The 26510-nt window shown below is 37.6% G+C and overlaps 5 non-coding genes across 5 annotated transcripts; all 5 read left to right on the plus strand.

Moving 5' to 3' along the window:
- Positions 1-605: 605 nt before the first annotated feature.
- TRNAF-GAA (transfer RNA phenylalanine (anticodon GAA)) lies at positions 606-678 on the plus strand. The gene has a single exon. It is a non-coding gene; the product is annotated as a tRNA-Phe (tRNA).
- Positions 679-2353: 1675 nt separating this feature from the next.
- On the plus strand, positions 2354-2426 carry TRNAF-GAA (transfer RNA phenylalanine (anticodon GAA)). Its single transcript has one exon. It is a non-coding gene; the product is annotated as a tRNA-Phe (tRNA).
- Positions 2427-5270: 2844 nt separating this feature from the next.
- Positions 5271-5343, plus strand: TRNAF-GAA (transfer RNA phenylalanine (anticodon GAA)). The gene has a single exon. It is a non-coding gene; the product is annotated as a tRNA-Phe (tRNA).
- A 5759-nt stretch (positions 5344-11102) lies between these two features.
- On the plus strand, positions 11103-11175 carry TRNAF-GAA (transfer RNA phenylalanine (anticodon GAA)). Its single transcript has one exon. It is a non-coding gene; the product is annotated as a tRNA-Phe (tRNA).
- A 5759-nt stretch (positions 11176-16934) lies between these two features.
- On the plus strand, positions 16935-17007 carry TRNAF-GAA (transfer RNA phenylalanine (anticodon GAA)). Its single transcript has one exon. It is a non-coding gene; the product is annotated as a tRNA-Phe (tRNA).
- Positions 17008-26510: the final 9503 nt, after the last annotated feature.

The following is a 26510-nucleotide window of genomic DNA, read 5'->3' on the forward strand; positions in this document are numbered from 1 at the left end:
AGGCCACAGGGACTTGTTGTCTGAAATATCTCAGTTGGGAGATCGTTAGACTGAAGAGATTAAGGTCCCTGGTTCAATCCCGGGTTTCGGCACAGTGCGAGGGGATCCTACATTCTTGCAAAATATTTCTTGAAATCAGCTCTAGTTTTTTTTCTTTATTTGTCAAAATATTTTATCAACTGATCAACAACATGATAACTTCAACAAAAAGTTGTCTTTCTGTCCTCCTTCTAAACTTGCTTCCACCTCTCTTGCCATCAGCTTTGATGACGAATTTATCCTTTTTTATACTTTTTTCAAAGTAAACTCTTGTCTGCATCAGCTTTCACTTCTCCTTAAACAAAGTTGTCAGTATTGAGATGACATAGCTTACCTACTCAGGCGACATACGTCTGTGTAATACAGTGCTGGTCCACTCAGAGCTCTAAAAGAAAAACGACCTAACATTTATCCCAAAAACGCTACTCACCCATTTCACCAGTTAGCTGCTGAACAATGCAGGACACATTAAAACACAGCTCTAACCTCAGATTGAAAATCCAGGTTCTGCATCTCTGTTCTGGGATTGTTCAAAAAAAGAGGCTGAATACTATAACTGCTGGCAGGCCGAAATAGCTCAGTTGGGAGAGCGTTAGACTGAAGATCTAAAGGTCCCTGGTTCGATCCCGGGTTTTGGCACATTTTGAACTTCTGCTTTGCATGCCACAAAGACTATTTTGAGTCAACTCATATTGACTTTGTTTATAATGATCAAAACCTTTTATCAAGATAATCGACAATACAATTAATTCAACATATTATTTACTTTCTGTCTTTCTTTCAAACTTGCTTCCACCTCTCTTGTATTCAACTTTGCCTCCTTTATTTCCCAATTCTTCCTTTAATTGAAAGTAAAGCTTTGCCTGCATCAGCCTCCAGTTCCCCTTATACAAAACTGTTAGTAGTCAGATGACCTAGCTTGCCGACCCTCGCCATATAGGTCTGTGTTTCTGAGTATAAGTCCATTCATAGTTTACAAACATCATCTAACTAACTTGGCTCCTAAAAAGGAAATTCACCCATCAGACCAATTTAGCTACTGAATAATACTGGACAATTTAACACATAACTGCACATGCAGATAGAGTGACCAGGTTCTGCATTTATCTTTAACAATTATAAAAAATACAACAGAAAGCCGAAATTGCCAGCTGTATGAAATAGCTCAGTTGGGAGAGCAGTAGACTGAAGATCTAAAGGTCCCTGGTTCAATCCTGGGTTTAGGCACATTTTGAACTTCTGCTTTGCATGCCACAAATGCTATTTGGAGTCAACTCATATTGACGTTGTTTATAATGATCAAAACCTGTTATCAAGCTATTCGATAAGACAACCATTTCAACATATTGTTTACATTCTGTCTTTCTGTCAAACTTGCTTCCACCTCTCTTGTATTCAACTTTACCTGCTTTATTTGCCAATTCTTTATTTAATTGAAAGTAAAGCTTTGCCTGCATCAGCCTCGAGTTCCTCTCATACAAAACTGTTAGTAGTCAGATGACCTAGTTTGCCTACCCTCGCCATATAGGTCTGTGTGTCTGAGTATAAGTCCATTCATAGTTTACAAACATCTTCGAACTAACTTGGCTCCTAAAAAGGAAATTCACCCTTCAGACCAATTTAGCTGCTGAATTATATTGGACAATTTAACACATAACTGCACATGCAGATAGAATGACCAGGGTCTGCATTTATCTTTAACAATTATCAAAAATACAACAGAAAGCCAAAATGGCCAGCTGGATGAAATAGCTCAGTTGGGAGAGTGTTAGATTGAAAATCTAAAAGTCCCTTGTTCAATGCTGGGTTTCGGAAAAGTCTGAGAGGTTTCTTGCTTCTCACAAAATATTTCTTGGTATCAGCTCAAGTTTTTCTTTCTTTATTTATCAAAATATTTGATCAACTGATCGACAACATGATCAATTCAACATAGAATTGTCTTTCTGTCCTCCTTCTAAATTTGCTTCCACCTCTCTTGCATTCAGCTTCGACTACAAATGTTTCCTATTTCATGCTTTTTTGTAACGTAAACTCTTGTCTGCATCAGCTTCCACTTCTCCTTGAACACAGATTTCAGTATTCAGATGACATAGCTTACCTACTCAGGCCAAATACCTCTGTGCAATATGGTGCTAGTCCATTCAGAGTAAAAAAAAAAGCTACCTAACCTGGATCCGAAAAATGCTATTTACCTATTGCACCCGTTAACTGATGAATGATACAGGACATCTTAAAACATAGCTCTAGCATGAGGTTGAGCATCTATTTTCTTGGGAAGTTTAAAAGAAAGGATGAAGACCCAAACTACCATCAGGCCGAAATAGCTCAGTTGGGAGAGCGTTAGACTGAAGATCTAAAGGTCCCTGGTTCAATCCCGGGTTTCGGCACAATTTCAACTTCTGGTTTTCATGTCACAAAAGCTGTTTGGAGTTAAATCAACGCTCTTCTTTATCAAAACCTTTTATCAATCTGATCAACAACACAATCAATTCAACATATTATTTACTTTCTGTCTTCCTTTCAAACTTGCTTCCACCTCTCTTGTATTCAACTATGCCTCATTTATTTGCAACTTCTTGCTTTATTTTAAAGTAAAGCTTTGCCTGCATCAGACTCCAATTCCCCTTATACAAAACTGTCAGTAGTCAGATGACATAGCTTGTACACCCTGGCCATATAGGTCTGTGTTTCAGAGTATAAGTCAATTCAGAGTTTAGAAAAAAAATTCTACCTACCTTGTCCCCTAAAAAGGATATTCACTCATCAGACCAAGTTACCTGCTGAATGATACTGGACACTTTAACACATAACTATAAACGAAAATAGAATGACCAGGTTCTGTATGTATCGTCTACAATTATTAATAATACATCAGGAGGCCACAGGGACTTGTTGTCTGAAATATCTCAGTTGGGAGATCGTTAGACTGAAGAGATTAAGGTCCCTGGTTCAATCCCGGGTTTCGGCACAGTGTGAGGGGATCCTACATTCTTGCAAAATATTTCTTGAAATCAGCTCTAGTTTTTTTTTTCTTTATTTGTCAAAATATTTTATCAACTGATCAACAACATGATAACTTCAACAAAAAGTTGTCTTTCTGTCCTCCTTCTAAACTTGCTTCCACCTCTCTTGCCATCAGCTTTGATGACGAATTTATCCTTTTTTATACTTTTTTCAAAGTAAACTCTTGTCTGCATCAGCTTTCACTTCTCCTTAAACAAAGTTGTCAGTATTGAGATGACATAGCTTACCTACTCAGGCGACATACGTCTGTGTAATACAGTGCTGGTCCACTCAGAGTTTTAAAAGAAAAACGACCTAACATTTATCCCAAAAACGCTACTCACCCATTTCACCAGTTAGCTGCTGAACAATGCAGGACACATTAAAACACAGCTCTAACCTCAGATTGAAAATCCAGGTTCTGCATCTCTGTTCTGGGATTGTTCAAAAAAAGAGGCTGAATACTATAGCTGCTGGCAGGCTGAAATAGCTCAGTTGGGAGAGCGTTATACTGAAAATCTAAAGGTCCCTGGTTCGATCCCGGGTTTCGGCACATTTTGAACTTCTGCTTTGCATGCCACAAAGACTATTTTGAGTCAACTCATATTGACTTTGTTTATAATGATCAAAACCTTTTATCAAGATAATCGACAATACAATTAATTCAACATATTATTTACTTTCTGTCTTTCTTTCAAACTTGCTTCCACCTCTCTTGTATTCAACTTTGCCTCCTTTATTTCCCAATTCTTCCTTTAATTGAAAGTAAAGCTTTGCCTGCATCAGCCTCCAGTTCCCCTTATACAAAACTGTTAGTAGTCAGATGACCTAGCTTGCCGACCCTCGCCATATAGGTCTGTGTTTCTGAGTATAAGTCCATTCATAGTTTACAAACATCATCTAACTAACTTGGCTCCTAAAAAGGAAATTCACCCATCAGACCAATTTAGCTACTGAATAATACTGGACAATTTAACACATAACTGCACATGCAGATAGAGTGACCAGGTTCTGCATTTATCTTTAACAATTATAAAAAATACAACAGAAAGCCGAAATTGCCAGCTGTATGAAATAGCTCAGTTGGGAGAGCAGTAGACCGAAGATGTAAAGGTCCCTGGTTCAATCCCGGGTTTAGGCACATTTTGAACATCTGCTTTGCATGCCACAAATGCTATTTGGAGTCAACTCATATTGACGTTGTTTATAATGATCAAAACCTGTTATCAAGCTATTCGATAAGACAACCATTTCAACATATTGTTTACATTCTGTCTTTCTGTCAAACTTGCTTCCACCTCTCTTGTATTCAACTTTACCTGCTTTATTTGCCAATTCTTCATTTAATTGAAAGTAAAGCTTTGCCTGCATCAGCCTCGAGTTCCCCTTATACAAAACTGTTAGTAGTCAGATGACCTAGTTTGCCTACCCTCGCCATATAGGTCTGTGTGTCTGAGTATAAGTCCATTCATAGTTTACAAACATCTTCTAACTAACTTGGCTCCTAAAAAGGAAATTCACCCATCAGACCAATTTAGCTGCTGAATAATATTGGACAATTTAACACATAACTGCACATGCAGATAGATTGACCAGGGTCTGCATTTATCTTTAACAATTATCAAAAATACAACAGAAAGCCAAAATGGCCAGCTGGATGAAATAGCTCAGTTGGGAGAGTGTTAGATTGAAAATCTAAAAGTCCCTTGTTCAATGCTGGGTTTCGGAAAAGTCTGAGAGGTTTCTTGCTTCTCACAAAATATTTCTTGGTATCAGCTCAAGTTTTTCTTTCTTTATTTATCAAAATAGTTGATCAACTGATCGACAACATGATCAATTCAACATAGAATTGTCTTTCTGTCCTCCTTCTAAATTTGCTTCCACCTCTCTTGCATTCAGCTTCGACTACAAATGTTTCCTATTTCATGCTTTTTTGTAAAGTAAACTCTTGTCTGCATCAGCTTCCACTTCTCCTTGAACACAGATTTCAGTATTCAGATGACATAGCTTACCTACTCAGGCCAAATACCTCTGTGTAATATGGTGCTAGTCCATTCAGAGTAAAAAAAAAAGCTACCTAACCTGGATCCGAAAAATGCTATTTACCTATTGCACCCGTTAACTGATGAATGATACAGGACATCTTAAAACATAGCTCTAGCATGAGGTTGAGCATCTATTTTCTTGGGAAGTTTAAAAGAAAGGATGAAGACCCAAACTACCATCAGGCCGAAATAGCTCAGTTGGGAGAGCGTTAGACTGAAGATCTAAAGGTCCCTGGTTCAATCCCGGGTTTCGGCATAATTTCTACTTCTGCTTTTCATGTCACAAAAGCTGTTTGGAGTTAAATCAACGCTCTTCTTTATCAAAACCTTTTATCAATCTGATCAACAACACAATCAATTCAACATATTATTTACTTTCTGTCTTCCTTTCAAACTTGCTTCCACCTCTCTTGTATTCAACTATGCCTCATTTATTTGCAACTTCTTGCTTTATTTTAAAGTAAAGCTTTGCCTGCATCAGACTCCAATTCCCCTTATACAAAACTGTCAGTAGTCAGATGACATAGCTTGTACACCCTGGCCATATAGGTCTGTGTTTCAGAGTATAAGTTAATTCAGAGTTTAGAAAAAAAATTCTACCTACCTTGTCCCCTAAAAAGGATATTCACTCATCAGACCAAGTTACCTGCTGAATGATACTGGACACTTTAACACATAACTATAAACGAAAATAGAATGACCAGGTTCTGTATGTATCGTCTACAATTATTAATAATACATCAGGAGGCCACAGGGACTTGTTGTCTGAAATATCTCAGTTGGGAGATCGTTAGACTGAAGAGATTAAGGTCCCTGGTTCAATCCCGGGTTTCGGCACAGTGCGAGGGGATCCTACATTCTTGCAAAATATTTCTTGAAATCAGCTCTAGTTTTTTTTTCTTTATTTGTCAAAATATTTTATCAACTGATCAACACCATGATAACTTCAACAAAAAGTTGTCTTTCTGTCCTCCTTCTAAACTTGCTTCCACCTCTCTTGCCATCAGCTTTGATGACGAATTTATCCTTTTTTATACTTTTTTCAAAGTAAACTCTTGTCTGCATCAGCTTTCACTTTTCCTTAAACAAAGTTGTCAGTATTGAGATGACATAGCTTACCTACTCAGGCGACATACGTCTGTGTAATACAGTGCTGGTCCACTCAGAGTTTTAAAAGAAAAACGACCTAACATTTATCCCAAAAACGCTACTCACCCATTTCACCAGTTAGCTGCTGAACAATGCAGGACACATTAAAACACAGCTCTAACCTCAGATTGAAAATCCAGGTTCTGCATCTCTGTTCTGGGATTGTTCAAAAAAAGAGGCTGAATACTATAGCTGCTGGCAGGCTGAAATAGCTCAGTTGGGAGAGCGTTATACTGAAAATCTAAAGGTCCCTGGTTCGATCCCGGGTTTCGGCACATTTTGAACTTCTGCTTTGCATGCCACAAAGACTATTTTGAGTCAACTCATATTGACTTTGTTTATAATGATCAAAACCTTTTATCAAGATAATCGACAATACAATTAATTCAACATATTATTTACTTTCTGTCTTTCTTTCAAACTTGCTTCCACCTCTCTTGTATTCAACTTTGCCTCCTTTATTTCCCAATTCTTCCTTTAATTGAAAGTAAAGCTTTGCCTGCATCAGCCTCCAGTTCCCCTTATACAAAACTGTTAGTAGTCAGATGACCTAGCTTGCCGACCCTCGCCATATAGGTCTGTGTTTCTGAGTATAAGTCCATTCATAGTTTACAAACATCATCTAACTAACTTGGCTCCTAAAAAGGAAATTCACCCATCAGACCAATTTAGCTACTGAATAATACTGGACAATTTAACACATAACTGCACATGCAGATAGAGTGACCAGGTTCTGCATTTATCTTTAACAATTATAAAAAATACAACAGAAAGCCGAAATTGCCAGCTGTATGAAATAGCTCAGTTGGGAGAGCAGTAGACCGAAGATGTAAAGGTCCCTGGTTCAATCCCGGGTTTAGGCACATTTTGAACATCTGCTTTGCATGCCACAAATGCTATTTGGAGTCAACTCATATTGACGTTGTTTATAATGATCAAAACCTGTTATCAAGCTATTCGATAAGACAACCATTTCAACATATTGTTTACATTCTGTCTTTCTGTCAAACTTGCTTCCACCTCTCTTGTATTCAACTTTACCTGCTTTATTTGCCAATTCTTCATTTAATTGAAAGTAAAGCTTTGCCTGCATCAGCCTCGAGTTCCCCTTATACAAAACTGTTAGTAGTCAGATGACCTAGTTTGCCTACCCTCGCCATATAGGTCTGTGTGTCTGAGTATAAGTCCATTCATAGTTTACAAACATCTTCTAACTAACTTGGCTCCTAAAAAGGAAATTCACCCATCAGACCAATTTAGCTGCTGAATAATATTGGACAATTTAACACATAACTGCACATGCAGATAGATTGACCAGGGTCTGCATTTATCTTTAACAATTATCAAAAATACAACAGAAAGCCAAAATGGCCAGCTGGATGAAATAGCTCAGTTGGGAGAGTGTTAGATTGAAAATCTAAAAGTCCCTTGTTCAATGCTGGGTTTCGGAAAAGTCTGAGAGGTTTCTTGCTTCTCACAAAATATTTCTTGGTATCAGCTCAAGTTTTTCTTTCTTTATTTATCAAAATAGTTGATCAACTGATCGACAACATGATCAATTCAACATAGAATTGTCTTTCTGTCCTCCTTCTAAATTTGCTTCCACCTCTCTTGCATTCAGCTTCGACTACAAATGTTTCCTATTTCATGCTTTTTTGTAAAGTAAACTCTTGTCTGCATCAGCTTCCACTTCTCCTTGAACACAGATTTCAGTATTCAGATGACATAGCTTACCTACTCAGGCCAAATACCTCTGTGTAATATGGTGCTAGTCCATTCAGAGTAAAAAAAAAAGCTACCTAACCTGGATCCGAAAAATGCTATTTACCTATTGCACCCGTTAACTGATGAATGATACAGGACATCTTAAAACATAGCTCTAGCATGAGGTTGAGCATCTATTTTCTTGGGAAGTTTAAAAGAAAGGATGAAGACCCAAACTACCATCAGGCCGAAATAGCTCAGTTGGGAGAGCGTTAGACTGAAGATCTAAAGGTCCCTGGTTCAATCCCGGGATTCGGCATAATTTCAACTTCTGCTTTTCATGTCACAAAAGCTGTTTGGAGTTAAATCAACGCTCTTCTTTATCAAAACCTTTTATCAATCTGATCAACAACACAATCAATTCAACATATTATTTACTTTCTGTCTTCCTTTCAAACTTGCTTCCACCTCTCTTGTATTCAACTATGCCTCATTTATTTGCAACTTCTTGCTTTATTTTAAAGTAAAGCTTTGCCTGCATCAGACTCCAATTCCCCTTATACAAAACTGTCAGTAGTCAGATGACATAGCTTGTACACCCTGGCCATATAGGTCTGTGTTTCAGAGTATAAGTTAATTCAGAGTTTAGAAAAAAAATTCTACCTACCTTGTCCCCTAAAAAGGATATTCACTCATCAGACCAAGTTACCTGCTGAATGATACTGGACACTTTAACACATAACTATAAACGAAAATAGAATGACCAGGTTCTGTATGTATCGTCTACAATTATTAATAATACATCAGGAGGCCACAGGGACTTGTTGTCTGAAATATCTCAGTTGGGAGATCGTTAGACTGAAGAGATTAAGGTCCCTGGTTCAATCCCGGGTTTCGGCACAGTGCGAGGGGATCCTACATTCTTGCAAAATATTTCTTGAAATCAGCTCTAGTTTTTTTTTCTTTATTTGTCAAAATATTTTATCAACTGATCAACAACATTATAACTTCAACAAAAAGTTGTCTTTCTGTCCTCCTTCTAAACTTGCTTCCACCTCTCTTGCCATCAGCTTTGATGACGAATTTATCCTTTTTTATACTTTTTTCAAAGTAAACTCTTGTCTGCATCAGCTTTCACTTCTCCTTAAACAAAGTTGTCAGTATTGAGATGACATAGCTTACCTACTCAGGCGACATACGTCTGTGTAATACAGTGCTGGTCCACTCAGAGTTTTAAAAGAAAAACGACCTAACATTTATCCCAAAAACGCTACTCACCCATTTCACCAGTTAGCTGCTGAACAATGCAGGACACATTAAAACACAGCTCTAACCTCAGATTGAAAATCCAGGTTCTGCATCTCTGTTCTGGGATTGTTCAAAAAAAGAGGCTGAATACTATAGCTGCTGGCAGGCTGAAATAGCTCAGTTGGGAGAGCGTTATACTGAAAATCTAAAGGTCCCTGGTTCGATCCTGGGTTTCGGCACATTTTGAACTTCTGCTTTGCATGCCACAAAGACTATTTTGAGTCAACTCATATTGACTTTGTTTATAATGATCAAAACCTTTTATCAAGATAATCGACAATACAATTAATTCAACATATTATTTACTTTCTGTCTTTCTTTCAAACTTGCTTCCACCTCTCTTGTATTCAACTTTGCCTCCTTTATTTCCCAATTCTTCCTTTAATTGAAAGTAAAGCTTTGCCTGCATCAGCCTCCAGTTCCCCTTATACAAAACTGTTAGTAGTCAGATGACCTAGCTTGCCGACCCTCGCCATATAGGTCTGTGTTTCTGAGTATAAGTCCATTCATAGTTTACAAACATCATCTAACTAACTTGGCTCCTAAAAAGGAAATTCACCCATCAGACCAATTTAGCTACTGAATAATACTGGACAATTTAACACATAACTGCACATGCAGATAGAGTGACCAGGTTCTGCATTTATCTTTAACAATTATAAAAAATACAACAGAAAGCCGAAATTGCCAGCTGTATGAAATAGCTCAGTTGGGAGAGCAGTAGACCGAAGATGTAAAGGTCCCTGGTTCAATCCCGGGTTTAGGCACATTTTGAACATCTGCTTTGCATGCCACAAATGCTATTTGGAGTCAACTCATATTGACGTTGTTTATAATGATCAAAACCTGTTATCAAGCTATTCGATAAGACAACCATTTCAACATATTGTTTACATTCTGTCTTTCTGTCAAACTTGCTTCCACCTCTCTTGTATTCAACTTTACCTGCTTTATTTGCCAATTCTTCATTTAATTGAAAGTAAAGCTTTGCCTGCATCAGCCTCGAGTTCCCCTTATACAAAACTGTTAGTAGTCAGATGACCTAGTTTGCCTACCCTCGCCATATAGGTCTGTGTGTCTGAGTATAAGTCCATTCATAGTTTACAAACATCTTCTAACTAACTTGGCTCCTAAAAAGGAAATTCACCCATCAGACCAATTTAGCTGCTGAATAATATTGGACAATTTAACACATAACTGCACATGCAGATAGATTGACCAGGGTCTGCATTTATCTTTAACAATTATCAAAAATACAACAGAAAGCCAAAATGGCCAGCTGGATGAAATAGCTCAGTTGGGAGAGTGTTAGATTGAAAATCTAAAAGTCCCTTGTTCAATGCTGGGTTTCGGAAAAGTCTGAGAGGTTTCTTGCTTCTCACAAAATATTTCTTGGTATCAGCTCAAGTTTTTCTTTCTTTATTTATCAAAATAGTTGATCAACTGATCGACAACATGATCAATTCAACATAGAATTGTCTTTCTGTCCTCCTTCTAAATTTGCTTCCACCTCTCTTGCATTCAGCTTCGACTACAAATGTTTCCTATTTCATGCTTTTTTGTAAAGTAAACTCTTGTCTGCATCAGCTTCCACTTCTCCTTGAACACAGATTTCAGTATTCAGATGACATAGCTTACCTACTCAGGCCAAATACCTCTGTGTAATATGGTGCTAGTCCATTCAGAGTAAAAAAAAAAGCTACCTAACCTGGATCCGAAAAATGCTATTTACCTATTGCACCCGTTAACTGATGAATGATACAGGACATCTTAAAACATAGCTCTAGCATGAGGTTGAGCATCTATTTTCTTGGGAAGTTTAAAAGAAAGGATGAAGACCCAAACTACCATCAGGCCGAAATAGCTCAGTTGGGAGAGCGTTAGACTGAAGATCTAAAGGTCCCTGGTTCAATCCCGGGTTTCGGCATAATTTCTACTTCTGCTTTTCATGTCACAAAAGCTGTTTGGAGTTAAATCAACGCTCTTCTTTATCAAAACCTTTTATCAATCTGATCAACAACACAATCAATTCAACATATTATTTACTTTCTGTCTTCCTTTCAAACTTGCTTCCACCTCTCTTGTATTCAACTATGCCTCATTTATTTGCAACTTCTTGCTTTATTTTAAAGTAAAGCTTTGCCTGCATCAGACTCCAATTCCCCTTATACAAAACTGTCAGTAGTCAGATGACATAGCTTGTACACCCTGGCCATATAGGTCTGTGTTTCAGAGTATAAGTTAATTCAGAGTTTAGAAAAAAAATTCTACCTACCTTGTCCCCTAAAAAGGATATTCACTCATCAGACCAAGTTACCTGCTGAATGATACTGGACACTTTAACACATAACTATAAACGAAAATAGAATGACCAGGTTCTGTATGTATCGTCTACAATTATTAATAATACATCAGGAGGCCACAGGGACTTGTTGTCTGAAATATCTCAGTTGGGAGATCGTTAGACTGAAGAGATTAAGGTCCCTGGTTCAATCCCGGGTTTCGGCACAGTGCGAGGGGATCCTACATTCTTGCAAAATATTTCTTGAAATCAGCTCTAGTTTTTTTTTCTTTATTTGTCAAAATATTTTATCAACTGATCAACACCATGATAACTTCAACAAAAAGTTGTCTTTCTGTCCTCCTTCTAAACTTGCTTCCACCTCTCTTGCCATCAGCTTTGATGACGAATTTATCCTTTTTTATACTTTTTTCAAAGTAAACTCTTGTCTGCATCAGCTTTCACTTTTCCTTAAACAAAGTTGTCAGTATTGAGATGACATAGCTTACCTACTCAGGCGACATACGTCTGTGTAATACAGTGCTGGTCCACTCAGAGTTTTAAAAGAAAAACGACCTAACATTTATCCCAAAAACGCTACTCACCCATTTCACCAGTTAGCTGCTGAACAATGCAGGACACATTAAAACACAGCTCTAACCTCAGATTGAAAATCCAGGTTCTGCATCTCTGTTCTGGGATTGTTCAAAAAAAGAGGCTGAATACTATAGCTGCTGGCAGGCTGAAATAGCTCAGTTGGGAGAGCGTTATACTGAAAATCTAAAGGTCCCTGGTTCGATCCCGGGTTTCGGCACATTTTGAACTTCTGCTTTGCATGCCACAAAGACTATTTTGAGTCAACTCATATTGACTTTGTTTATAATGATCAAAACCTTTTATCAAGATAATCGACAATACAATTAATTCAACATATTATTTACTTTCTGTCTTTCTTTCAAACTTGCTTCCACCTCTCTTGTATTCAACTTTGCCTCCTTTATTTCCCAATTCTTCCTTTAATTGAAAGTAAAGCTTTGCCTGCATCAGCCTCCAGTTCCCCTTATACAAAACTGTTAGTAGTCAGATGACCTAGCTTGCCGACCCTCGCCATATAGGTCTGTGTTTCTGAGTATAAGTCCATTCATAGTTTACAAACATCATCTAACTAACTTGGCTCCTAAAAAGGAAATTCACCCATCAGACCAATTTAGCTACTGAATAATACTGGACAATTTAACACATAACTGCACATGCAGATAGAGTGACCAGGTTCTGCATTTATCTTTAACAATTATAAAAAATACAACAGAAAGCCGAAATTGCCAGCTGTATGAAATAGCTCAGTTGGGAGAGCAGTAGACCGAAGATGTAAAGGTCCCTGGTTCAATCCCGGGTTTAGGCACATTTTGAACATCTGCTTTGCATGCCACAAATGCTATTTGGAGTCAACTCATATTGACGTTGTTTATAATGATCAAAACCTGTTATCAAGCTATTCGATAAGACAACCATTTCAACATATTGTTTACATTCTGTCTTTCTGTCAAACTTGCTTCCACCTCTCTTGTATTCAACTTTACCTGCTTTATTTGCCAATTCTTCATTTAATTGAAAGTAAAGCTTTGCCTGCATCAGCCTCGAGTTCCCCTTATACAAAACTGTTAGTAGTCAGATGACCTAGTTTGCCTACCCTCGCCATATAGGTCTGTGTGTCTGAGTATAAGTCCATTCATAGTTTACAAACATCTTCTAACTAACTTGGCTCCTAAAAAGGAAATTCACCCATCAGACCAATTTAGCTGCTGAATAATATTGGACAATTTAACACATAACTGCACATGCAGATAGATTGACCAGGGTCTGCATTTATCTTTAACAATTATCAAAAATACAACAGAAAGCCAAAATGGCCAGCTGGATGAAATAGCTCAGTTGGGAGAGTGTTAGATTGAAAATCTAAAAGTCCCTTGTTCAATGCTGGGTTTCGGAAAAGTCTGAGAGGTTTCTTGCTTCTCACAAAATATTTCTTGGTATCAGCTCAAGTTTTTCTTTCTTTATTTATCAAAATAGTTGATCAACTGATCGACAACATGATCAATTCAACATAGAATTGTCTTTCTGTCCTCCTTCTAAATTTGCTTCCACCTCTCTTGCATTCAGCTTCGACTACAAATGTTTCCTATTTCATGCTTTTTTGTAAAGTAAACTCTTGTCTGCATCAGCTTCCACTTCTCCTTGAACACAGATTTCAGTATTCAGATGACATAGCTTACCTACTCAGGCCAAATACCTCTGTGTAATATGGTGCTAGTCCATTCAGAGTAAAAAAAAAAGCTACCTAACCTGGATCCGAAAAATGCTATTTACCTATTGCACCCGTTAACTGATGAATGATACAGGACATCTTAAAACATAGCTCTAGCATGAGGTTGAGCATCTATTTTCTTGGGAAGTTTAAAAGAAAGGATGAAGACCCAAACTACCATCAGGCCGAAATAGCTCAGTTGGGAGAGCGTTAGACTGAAGATCTAAAGGTCCCTGGTTCAATCCCGGGATTCGGCATAATTTCAACTTCTGCTTTTCATGTCACAAAAGCTGTTTGGAGTTAAATCAACGCTCTTCTTTATCAAAACCTTTTATCAATCTGATCAACAACACAATCAATTCAACATATTATTTACTTTCTGTCTTCCTTTCAAACTTGCTTCCACCTCTCTTGTATTCAACTATGCCTCATTTATTTGCAACTTCTTGCTTTATTTTAAAGTAAAGCTTTGCCTGCATCAGACTCCAATTCCCCTTATACAAAACTGTCAGTAGTCAGATGACATAGCTTGTACACCCTGGCCATATAGGTCTGTGTTTCAGAGTATAAGTTAATTCAGAGTTTAGAAAAAAAATTCTACCTACCTTGTCCCCTAAAAAGGATATTCACTCATCAGACCAAGTTACCTGCTGAATGATACTGGACACTTTAACACATAACTATAAACGAAAATAGAATGACCAGGTTCTGTATGTATCGTCTACAATTATTAATAATACATCAGGAGGCCACAGGGACTTGTTGTCTGAAATATCTCAGTTGGGAGATCGTTAGACTGAAGAGATTAAGGTCCCTGGTTCAATCCCGGGTTTCGGCACAGTGCGAGGGGATCCTACATTCTTGCAAAATATTTCTTGAAATCAGCTCTAGTTTTTTTTTCTTTATTTGTCAAAATATTTTATCAACTGATCAACAACATTATAACTTCAACAAAAAGTTGTCTTTCTGTCCTCCTTCTAAACTTGCTTCCACCTCTCTTGCCATCAGCTTTGATGACGAATTTATCCTTTTTTATACTTTTTTCAAAGTAAACTCTTGTCTGCATCAGCTTTCACTTCTCCTTAAACAAAGTTGTCAGTATTGAGATGACATAGCTTACCTACTCAGGCGACATACGTCTGTGTAATACAGTGCTGGTCCACTCAGAGTTTTAAAAGAAAAACGACCTAACATTTATCCCAAAAACGCTACTCACCCATTTCACCAGTTAGCTGCTGAACAATGCAGGACACATTAAAACACAGCTCTAACCTCAGATTGAAAATCCAGGTTCTGCATCTCTGTTCTGGGATTGTTCAAAAAAAGAGGCTGAATACTGTAGCTGCTGGCAGGCTGAAATAGCTCAGTTGGGAGAGCGTTATACTGAAAATCTAAAGGTCCCTGGTTCGATCCTGGGTTTCGGCACATTTTGAACTTCTGCTTTGCATGCCACAAAGACTATTTTGAGTCAACTCATATTGACTTTGTTTATAATGATCAAAACCTTTTATCAAGATAATCGACAATACAATTAATTCAACATATTATTTACTTTCTGTCTTTCTTTCAAACTTGCTTCCACCTCTCTTGTATTCAACTTTGCCTCCTTTATTTCCCAATTCTTCCTTTAATTGAAAGTAAAGCTTTGCCTGCATCAGCCTCCAGTTCCCCTTATACAAAACTGTTAGTAGTCAGATGACCTAGCTTGCCGACCCTCGCCATATAGGTCTGTGTTTCTGAGTATAAGTCCATTCATAGTTTACAAACATCATCTAACTAACTTGGCTCCTAAAAAGGAAATTCACCCATCAGACCAATTTAGCTACTGAATAATACTGGACAATTTAACACATAACTGCACATGCAGATAGAGTGACCAGGTTCTGCATTTATCTTTAACAATTATAAAAAATACAACAGAAAGCCGAAATTGCCAGCTGTATGAAATAGCTCAGTTGGGAGAGCAGTAGACCGAAGATGTAAAGGTCCCTGGTTCAATCCCGGGTTTAGGCACATTTTGAACATCTGCTTTGCATGCCACAAATGCTATTTGGAGTCAACTCATATTGACGTTGTTTATAATGATCAAAACCTGTTATCAAGCTATTCGATAAGACAACCATTTCAACATATTGTTTACATTCTGTCTTTCTGTCAAACTTGCTTCCACCTCTCTTGTATTCAACTTTACCTGCTTTATTTGCCAATTCTTCATTTAATTGAAAGTAAAGCTTTGCCTGCATCAGCCTCGAGTTCCCCTTATACAAAACTGTTAGTAGTCAGATGACCTAGTTTGCCTACCCTCGCCATATAGGTCTGTGTGTCTGAGTATAAGTCCATTCATAGTTTACAAACATCTTCTAACTAACTTGGCTCCTAAAAAGGAAATTCACCCATCAGACCAATTTAGCTGCTGAATAATATTGGACAATTTAACACATAACTGCACATGCAGATAGATTGACCAGGGTCTGCATTTATCTTTAACAATTATCAAAAATACAACAGAAAGCCAAAATGGCCAGCTGGATGAAATAGCTCAGTTGGGAGAGTGTTAGATTGAAAATCTAAAAGTCCCTTGTTCAATGCTGGGTTTCGGAAAAGTCTGAGAGGTTTCTTGCTTCTCACAAAATATTTCTTGGTATCAGCTCAAGTTTTTCTTTCTTTATTTATCAAAATAGTTGATCAACTGATCGACAACATGATCAATTCAACATAGAATTGTCTTTCTGTCCTCCTTCTAAATTTGCTTCCACCTCTCTTGCATTCAGCTTCGACTACAAATGTTTCCTATTTCATGCTTTTTTGTAAAGTAAACTCTTGTCTGCATCAGCTTCCACTTCTCCTTGAACACAGATTTCAGTATTCAGATGACATAGCTTACCTACTCAGGCCAAATACCTCTGTGTAATATGGTGCTAGTCCATTCAGATTAAAAAAAAAAGCTACCTAACCTGGATCCGAAAAATGCTATTTACCTATTGCACCCGTTAACTGATGAATGATACAGGACATCTTAAAACATAGCTCTAGCATGAGGTTGAGCATCTATTTTCTTGGGAAGTTTAAAAGAAAGGATGAAGACCCAAACTACCATCAGGCCGAAATAGCTCAGTTGGGAGAGCGTTAGACTGAAGATCTAAAGGTCCCTGGTTCAATCCCGGGTTTCGGCATAATTTCAACTTCTGCTTTTCATGTCACAAAAGCTGTTTGGAGTTAAATCAACGCTCTTCTTTATCAAAACCTTTTATCAATCTGATCAACAACACAATCAATTCAACATATTATTTACTTTCTGTCTTCCTTTCAAACTTGCTTCCACCTCTCTTGTATTCAACTATGCCTCATTTATTTGCAACTTCTTGCTTTATTTTAAAGTAAAGCTTTGCCTGCATCAGACTCCAATTCCCCTTATACAAAACTGTCAGTAGTCAGATGACATAGCTTGTACACCCTGGCCATATAGGTCTGTGTTTCAGAGTATAAGTTAATTCAGAGTTTAGAAAAAAAATTCTACCTACCTTGTCCCCTAAAAAGGATATTCACTCATCAGACCAAGTTACCTGCTGAATGATACTGGACACTTTAACACATAACTATAAACGAAAATAGAATGACCAGGTTCTGTATGTATCGTCTACAATTATTAATAATACATCAGGAGGCCACAGGGACTTGTTGTCTGAAATATCTCAGTTGGGAGATCGTTAGACTGAAGAGATTAAGGTCCCTGGTTCAATCCCGGGTTTCGGCACAGTGCGAGGGGATCCTACATTCTTGCAAAATATTTCTTGAAATCAGCTCTAGTTTTTTTTTCTTTATTTGTCAAAATATTTTATCAACTGATCAACACCATGATAACTTCAACAAAAAGTTGTCTTTCTGTCCTCCTTCTAAACTTGCTTCCACCTCTCTTGCCATCAGCTTTGATGACGAATTTATCCTTTTTTATACTTTTTTCAAAGTAAACTCTTGTCTGCATCAGCTTTCACTTCTCCTTAAACAAAGTTGTCAGTATTGAGATGACATAGCTTACCTACTCAGGCGACATACGTCTGTGTAATACAGTGCTGGTCCACTCAGAGTTTTAAAAGAAAAACGACCTAACATTTATCCCAAAAACGCTACTCACCCATTTCACCAGTTAGCTGCTGAACAATGCAGGACACATTAAAACACAGCTCTAACCTCAGATTGAAAATCCAGGTTCTGCATCTCTGTTCTGGGATTGTTCATAAAAAGAGGCTGAATACTATAGCTGCTGGCAGGCTGAAATAGCTCAGTTGGGAGAGCGTTATACTGAAAATCTAAAGGTCCCTGGTTCGATCCCGGGTTTCGGCACATTTTGAACTTCTGCTTTGCATGCCACAAAGACTATTTTGAGTCAACTCATATTGACTTTGTTTATAATGATCAAAACCTTTTATCAAGATAATCGACAATACAATTAATTCAACATATTATTTACTTTCTGTCTTTCTTTCAAACTTGCTTCCACCTCTCTTGTATTCAACTTTGCCTCCTTTATTTCCCAATTCTTCCTTTAATTGAAAGTAAAGCTTTGCCTGCATCAGCCTCCAGTTCCCCTTATACAAAACTGTTAGTAGTCAGATGACCTAGCTTGCCGACCCTCGCCATATAGGTCTGTGTTTCTGAGTATAAGTCCATTCATAGTTTACAAACATCATCTAACTAACTTGGCTCCTAAAAAGGAAATTCACCCATCAGACCAATTTAGCTACTGAATAATACTGGACAATTTAACACATAACTGCACATGCAGATAGAGTGACCAGGTTCTGCATTTATCTTTAACAATTATAAAAAATACAACAGAAAGCCGAAATTGCCAGCTGTATGAAATAGCTCAGTTGGGAGAGCAGTAGACCGAAGATGTAAAGGTCCCTGGTTCAATCCCGGGTTTAGGCACATTTTGAACATCTGCTTTGCATGCCACAAATGCTATTTGGAGTCAACTCATATTGACGTTGTTTATAATGATCAAAACCTGTTATCAAGCTATTCGATAAGACAACCATTTCAACATATTGTTTACATTCTGTCTTTCTGTCAAACTTGCTTCCACCTCTCTTGTATTCAACTTTACCTGCTTTATTTGCCAATTCTTCATTTAATTGAAAGTAAAGCTTTGCCTGCATCAGCCTCGAGTTCCCCTTATACAAAACTGTTAGTAGTCAGATGACCTAGTTTGCCTACCCTCGCCATATAGGTATGTGTGTCTGAGTATAAGTTCATTCATAGTTTACAAACATCTTCTAACTAACTTGGCTCCTAAAAAGGAAATTCACCCATCAGACCAATTTAGCTGCTGAATAATATTGGACAATTTAACACATAACTGCACATGCAGATAGATTGACCAGGGTCTGCATTTATCTTTAACAATTATCAAAAATACAACAGAAAGCCAAAATGGCCAGCTGGATGAAATAGCTCAGTTGGGAGAGTGTTAGATTGAAAATCTAAAAGTCCCTTGTTCAATGCTGGGTTTCGGAAAAGTCTGAGAGGTTTCTTGCTTCTCACAAAATATTTCTTGGTATCAGCTCAAGTTTTTCTTTCTTTATTTATCAAAATAGTTGATCAATTGATCGACAACATGATCAATTCAACATAGAATTGTCTTTCTGTCCTCCTTCTAAATTTGCTTCCACCTCTCTTGCATTCAGCTTCGACTACAATTGTTTCCTATTTCATGCTTTTTTGTAAAGTAAACTCTTGTCTGCATCAGCTTCCACTTCTCCTTGAACACAGATTTCAGTATTCAGATGACATAGCTTACCTACTCAGGCCAAATACCTCTGTGTAATATGGTGCTAGTCCATTCAGAGTAAAAAAAAAAGCTACCTAACCTGGATCCGAAAAATGCTATTTACCTATTGCACCCGTTAACTGATGAATGATACAGGACATCTTAAAACATAGCTCTAGCATGAGGTTGAGCATCTATTTTCTTGAGAAGTTTAAAAGAAAGGATGAAGACCCAAACTACCAGCAGGCGGAAATAGCTCAGTTGGGAGAGCGTTAGACTGAAGATTTAAAGGTCCCTGGTTCAATCCCGGGTTTCGGCACAATTTCAACTTCTGCTTTTCATGTCACAAAAGCTGTTTGGAGTTAAATCAACGCTCTTCTTTATCAAAACCTTTCATCAATCTGATCAACAACACAATCAATTCAACATATTATTTACTTTCTGTCTTCCTTTCAAACTTGCTTCCACCTCTCTTGTATTCAACTATGCCTCATTTATTTGCAACTTCTTGCTTTATTTTAAAGTAAAGCTTTGCCTGCATCAGCCTCCAATTCCCCTTATACAAAACTGTCAGTAGTCAGATGACATAGCTTGTACACCCTGGCCATATAGGTCTGTGTTTCAGAGTATAAGTCAATTCTGAGTTTAGAAAAAAAATTCTACCTACCTTGTCCCCTAAAAAGGATATTCACTCATCAGACCAAGTTACCTGCTGAATGATACTGGACACTTTAACACATAACTATAAACGAAAATAGAATGACCAGGTTCTGTATGTATCGTCTACAATTATTAATAATACATCAGGAGGCCACAGGGACTTGTTGGCTGAAATATCTCAGTTGGGAGATCGTTAGACTGAAGAGCTTAAGGTACCTGATTCAATCCTGACTTTCAGCACAGTGCGAGGGGATCCTACATTCTTGCAAAATATTTCTTGAAATCAGCTCTAGTTTTTTTTTCTTTATTTCTCAAAATATTTTATCAACTGATCAACAACATGATAACGTCAACAAAAAGTTGTCTTTCTGTCCTCCTTCTAAACTTGCTTCCACCTCTCTTGCCATCAGCTTTGATGACGAATTTATCCCATTTTATACTTTTTTCAAAGTAAACTCTTGTCTGCATCAGCTTTCACTTCTCCTTGAACAAAGTTGTCAGTATTGAGATGACATAGCTTACCTACTCAGGCGACATACGTCTGTGTAATACAGTGCTGGTCCACTCAGAGTTTTAAAAGAAAAACGACCTAACATTTATCCCAAAAACGCTACTCACCCATTTCACCAGTTAGCTGCTGAACAATGCAGGACACATTAAAACACAGCTCTAACCTCAGATTGAAAATCCAGGTTCTGCATCTCTGTTCTGGGATTGTTCAAAAAAAGAGGCTGAATACTATAGCTGCTGGCAGGCCGAAATAGCTCAGTTGGGAGAGCGTTAGACTGAAGATCTAAAGGTCCCTAGTTCGATCCCGGGTTTCGGCACATTTTGAACTTCTGCTTTGCATGCCACAAAGACTATTTTGAGTCAACTCATATTGACTTTGTTTATAATGATCAAAACCTTTTATCAAGATAATCGACAATACAATTAATTCAACATATTATTTACTTTCTGTCTTTCTTTCAAACTTGCTTCCACCTCTCTTGTATTCAACTTTGCCTCCTTTATTTCCCAATTCTTCCTTTAATTGAAAGTACAGCTTTGCCTGCATCAGCCTCCAGTTCCCCTTATACAAAACTGTTAGTAGTCAGATGACCTAGCTTGCCGACCCTCGCCATATAGGTCTGTGTTTCTGAGTATAAGTCCTTTCATAGTTTACAAACATCATCTAACTAACTTGGCTCCTAAAAAGGAAATTCACCCATCAGACCAATTTAGCTACTGAATAATACTGGACAATTTAACACATAACTGCACATGCAGATAGAGTGACCAGGTTCTGCATTTATCTTTAACAATTATAAAAAATACAACAGAAAGCCAAAATTGCCAGCTGGATGAAATAGCTCAGTTGGGAGAGCAGTAGACTGAAGATCTAAAGGTCCCTGGTTCAATCCCGGGTTTAGGCACATTTTGAACTTCTGCTTTGCATGCCACAAATGCTATTTGGAGTCAACTCATATTGACGTTGTTTATAATGATCAAAACCTTTTATCAAGCTGATCGATAAGACAACCATTTCAACATATTTTTTTCATTCTGTCTTTCTGTCAAACTTGCTTCCACCTCTCTTGTATTCAACTTTACCTGCTTTATTTGCCAATTCTTACTTTAATTGAAAGTAAAGCTTTGCCTGCATCAGCCTCGAGTTCCCCTTATACAAAACTGTTAGTAGTTAGATGACCTAGTTTGCCTACCCTCGCCATATAGGTCTGTGTGTCTGAGTATAAGTCCATTCATAGTTTACAAACATCTTCTACCTAACTTGGCTCCTAAAAAGGAAATTCACCCATCAGACCAATTTAGCTGCTGAATAATATTGGACAATTTAACACATAACTGCACATGCTGATAGAATGACCAGGGTCTGCATTTATCTTTAACAATTATCAAAAATACAACAGAAAGCCAAAATGGCCAGCTGGATGAAATAGCTCAGTTGGGAGAGTGTTAGATTGAAAATCTAAAAGTCCCTTGTTCAATGCTGGGTTTCGGAAAAGTCTGAGAGGTTTCTTGCTTCTCACAAAATATTTCTTGGTATCAGCTCAAGTTTTTCTTTCTTTATTTATCAAAATAGTTGATCAACTGATCGACAACATGATCAATTCAACATAGAATTGTCTTTCTGTCCTCCTTCTAAATTTGCTTCCACCTCTCTTGCATTCAGCTTCGACTACAAATGTTTCCTATTTCATGCTTTTTTGTAAAGTAAACTCTTGTCTGCATCAGCTTCCACTTCTCCTTGAACACAGATTTCAGTATTCAGATGACATAGCTTACCTACTCAGGCCAAATACCTCTGTGTAATATGGTGCTAGTCCATTCAGAGTAAAAAAAAAAGCTACCTAACCTGGATCCGAAAAATGCTATTTACCTATTGCACCCGTTAACTGATGAATGATACAGGACATCTTAAAACATAGCTCTAGCATGAGGTTGAGCATCTATTTTCTTGAGAAGTTTAAAAGAAAGGATGAAGACCCAAACTACCAGCAGGCGGAAATAGCTCAGTTGGGAGAGCGTTAGACTGAAGATTTAAAGGTCCCTGGTTCAATCCCGGGTTTCGGCACAATTTCAACTTCTGCTTTTCATGTCACAAAAGCTGTTTGGAGTTAAATCAACGCTCTTCTTTATCAAAACCTTTCATCAATCTGATCAACAACACAATCAATTCAACATATTATTTACTTTCTGTCTTCCTTTCAAACTTGCTTCCACCTCTCTTGTATTCAACTATGCCTCATTTATTTGCAACTTCTTGCTTTATTTTAAAGTAAAGCTTTGCCTGCATCAGCCTCCAATTCCCCTTATACAAAACTGTCAGTAGTCAGATGACATAGCTTGTACACCCTGGCCATATAGGTCTGTGTTTCAGAGTATAAGTCAATTCTGAGTTTAGAAAAAAAATTCTACCTACCTTGTCCCCTAAAAAGGATATTCACTCATCAGACCAAGTTACCTGCTGAATGATACTGGACACTTTAACACATAACTATAAACGAAAATAGAATGACCAGGTTCTGTATGTATCGTCTACAATTATTAATAATACATCAGGAGGCCACAGGGACTTGTTGGCTGAAATATCTCAGTTGGGAGATCGTTAGACTGAAGAGCTTAAGGTACCTGATTCAATCCTGACTTTCAGCACAGTGCGAGGGGATCCTACATTCTTGCAAAATATTTCTTGAAATCAGCTCTAGTTTTTTTTTCTTTATTTCTCAAAATATTTTATCAACTGATCAACAACATGATAACTTCAACAAAAAGTTGTCTTTCTGTCCTCCTTCTAAACTTGCTTCCACCTCTCTTGCCATCAGCTTTGATGACGAATTTATCCCATTTTATACTTTTTTCAAAGTAAACTCTTGTCTGCATCAGCTTTCACTTCTCCTTGAACAAAGTTGTCAGTATTGAGATGACATAGCTTACCTACTCAGGCGACATACGTCTGTGTAATACAGTGCTGGTCCACTCAGAGTTTTAAAAGAAAAACGACCTAACATTTATCCCAAAAACGCTACTCACCCATTTCACCAGTTAGCTGCTGAACAATGCAGGACACATTAAAACACAGCTCTAACCTCAGATTGAAAATCCAGGTTCTGCATCTCTGTTCTGGGATTGTTCAAAAAAAGAGGCTGAATACTATAGCTGCTGGCAGGCCGAAATAGCTCAGTTGGGAGAGCGTTAGACTGAAGATCTAAAGGTCCCTAGTTCGATCCCGGGTTTCGGCACATTTTGAACTTCTGCTTTGCATGCCACAAAGACTATTTTGAGTCAACTCATATTGACTTTGTTTATAATGATCAAAACCTTTTATCAAGATAATCGACAATACAATTAATTCAACATATTATTTACTTTCTGTCTTTCTTTCAAACTTGCTTCCACCTCTCTTGTATTCAACTTTGCCTCCTTTATTTCCCAATTCTTCCTTTAATTGAAAGTACAGCTTTGCCTGCATCAGCCTCCAGTTCCCCTTATACAAAACTGTTAGTAGTCATATGACCTAGCTTGCCGACCCTCGCCATATAGGTCTGTGTTTCTGAGTATAAGTCCATTCATAGTTTACAAACATCATCTAACTAACTTGGCTCCTAAAAAGGAAATTCACCCATCAGACCAATTTAGCTACTGAATAATACTGGACAATTTAACACATAACTGCACATGCAGATAGAGTGACCAGGTTCTGCATTTATCTTTAACAATTATAAAAAATACAACAGAAAGCCAAAATTGCCAGCTGGATGAAATAGCTCAGTTGGGAGAGCAGTAGACTGAAGATCTAAAGGTCCCTGGTTCAATCCCGGGTTTAGGCACATTTTGAACTTCTGCCTTGCATGCCACAAATGCTATTTGGAGTCAACTCATATTGACGTTGTTTATAATGTTCAAAACCTTTTATCAAGCTGATCGATAAGACAACCATTTCAACATATTTTTTTCATTCTGTCTTTCTGTCAAACTTGCTTCCACCTCTCTTGTATTCAACTTTACCTGCTTTATTTGCCAATTCTTACTTTAATTGAAAGTAAAGCTTTGCCTGCATCAGCCTCGAGTTCCCCTTATACAAAACTGTTAGTAGTTAGATGACCTAGTTTGCCTACCCTCGCCATATAGGTCTGTGTGTCTGAGTATAAGTCCATTCATAGTTTACAAACATCTTCTACCTAACTTGGCTCCTAAAAAGGAAATTCACCCATCAGACCAATTTAGCTGCTGAATAATATTGGACAATTTAACACATAACTGCACATGCTGATAGAATGACCAGGGTCTGCATTTATCTTTAACAATTATCAAAAATACAACAGAAAGCCAAAATGGCCAGCTGGATGAAATAGCTCAGTTGGGAGAGTGTTAGATTGAAAATCTAAAAGTCCCTTGTTCAATGCTGGGTTTTGGAAAAGTCTGAGAGGTTTCTTGCTTCTCACAAAATATTTCTTGGTATCAGCTCAAGTTTTTCTTTCTTTATTTATCAAAATATTTGATCAACTAATCGACAACATGATCAATTCAACATAGAATTGTCTTTCTGTCCTCCTTCTAAATTTGCTTCCGCCTCTCTTGCATTCAGCTTCGACTACAAATGTTTCCTATTTCATGCTTTTTTGTAAAGTAAACTCTTGTCTGCATCAGCTTCCACTTCTCCTTGAACACAGATTTCAGTATTCAAATGACATAGCTTACCTACTCAGGCCAAATACCTCTGTGTAATATGGTGCTAGTCCATTCAGAGTAAAAAAAAAAGCTACCTAACCTGGATCCGAAAAATGCTATTTACCTATTGCACCCGTTAACTGATGAATGATACAGGACATCTTAAAACATAGCTCTAGCGTGAGGTTGAGCATCTATTTTCTTGGGAAGTTTAAAAGAAAGGATGAAGACCCAAACTACCAGAAGGCCGAAATATCTCAGTTGGGAGAGTGTTAGACTGAAGATCTAAAGGTCCCTGGTTCAATCCCGGGTTTTGGCAAAATTTCAACTTCTGCTCTTCATGTCACAAAAGCTGTTTGGAGTTAAATCAACGCTCTTCTTTATCAAAACCTTTCATCAATCTGATCAACAACACAATCAATTCAACATATTATTTACTTTCTGTCTTCCTTTCAAACTTGCTTCCACCACTCTTGTATTCAACTATGCCTCATTTATTTGCAACTTCTTGCTTTATTTTAAAGTAAAGCTTTGCCTGCATCAGCCTCCAATTCCCCTTATACAAAACTGTCAGTAGTCAGATGACATAGCTTGTACACCCTGGCCATATAGGTCTGTGTTTCAGAGTATAAGTCAATTCAGAGTTTAGAAAAAAAATTCTACCTACCTTGTCCCCTAAAAAGGATATTCACTCATCAGACCAAGTTACCTGCTGAATGATACTGGACACTTTAACACATAACTATAAACGAAAATAGAATGACCAGGTTCTGTGTGTATCGTCTACAATTATTAATAATACATCAGGAGGCCACAGGGACTTGTTGCCTGAAATATCTCAGTTGGGAGATCGTTAGACTGAAGAGTTTAAGGTCCCTGGTTCAATTCCGGGTTTCGGCACAGTGCGAGGGGATCCTACATTCTTGCAAAATATTTCTTGAAATCAGCTCTAGTTTTTTTTTCTTTATTTGTCAAAATATTTTATCAACTGATCAACAACATGATAACTTCAACAAAAAGTTGTCTTTCTGTCCTCCTTCTAAACTTGCTTCCACCTCTCTTGCCATCAGCTTT

The sequence above is a fragment of the Triturus cristatus genome, chromosome 8 (assembly GCF_964204655.1).
Source record: "Triturus cristatus chromosome 8, aTriCri1.1, whole genome shotgun sequence".
Taxonomy (NCBI): Eukaryota; Metazoa; Chordata; class Amphibia; order Caudata; family Salamandridae; genus Triturus; species Triturus cristatus.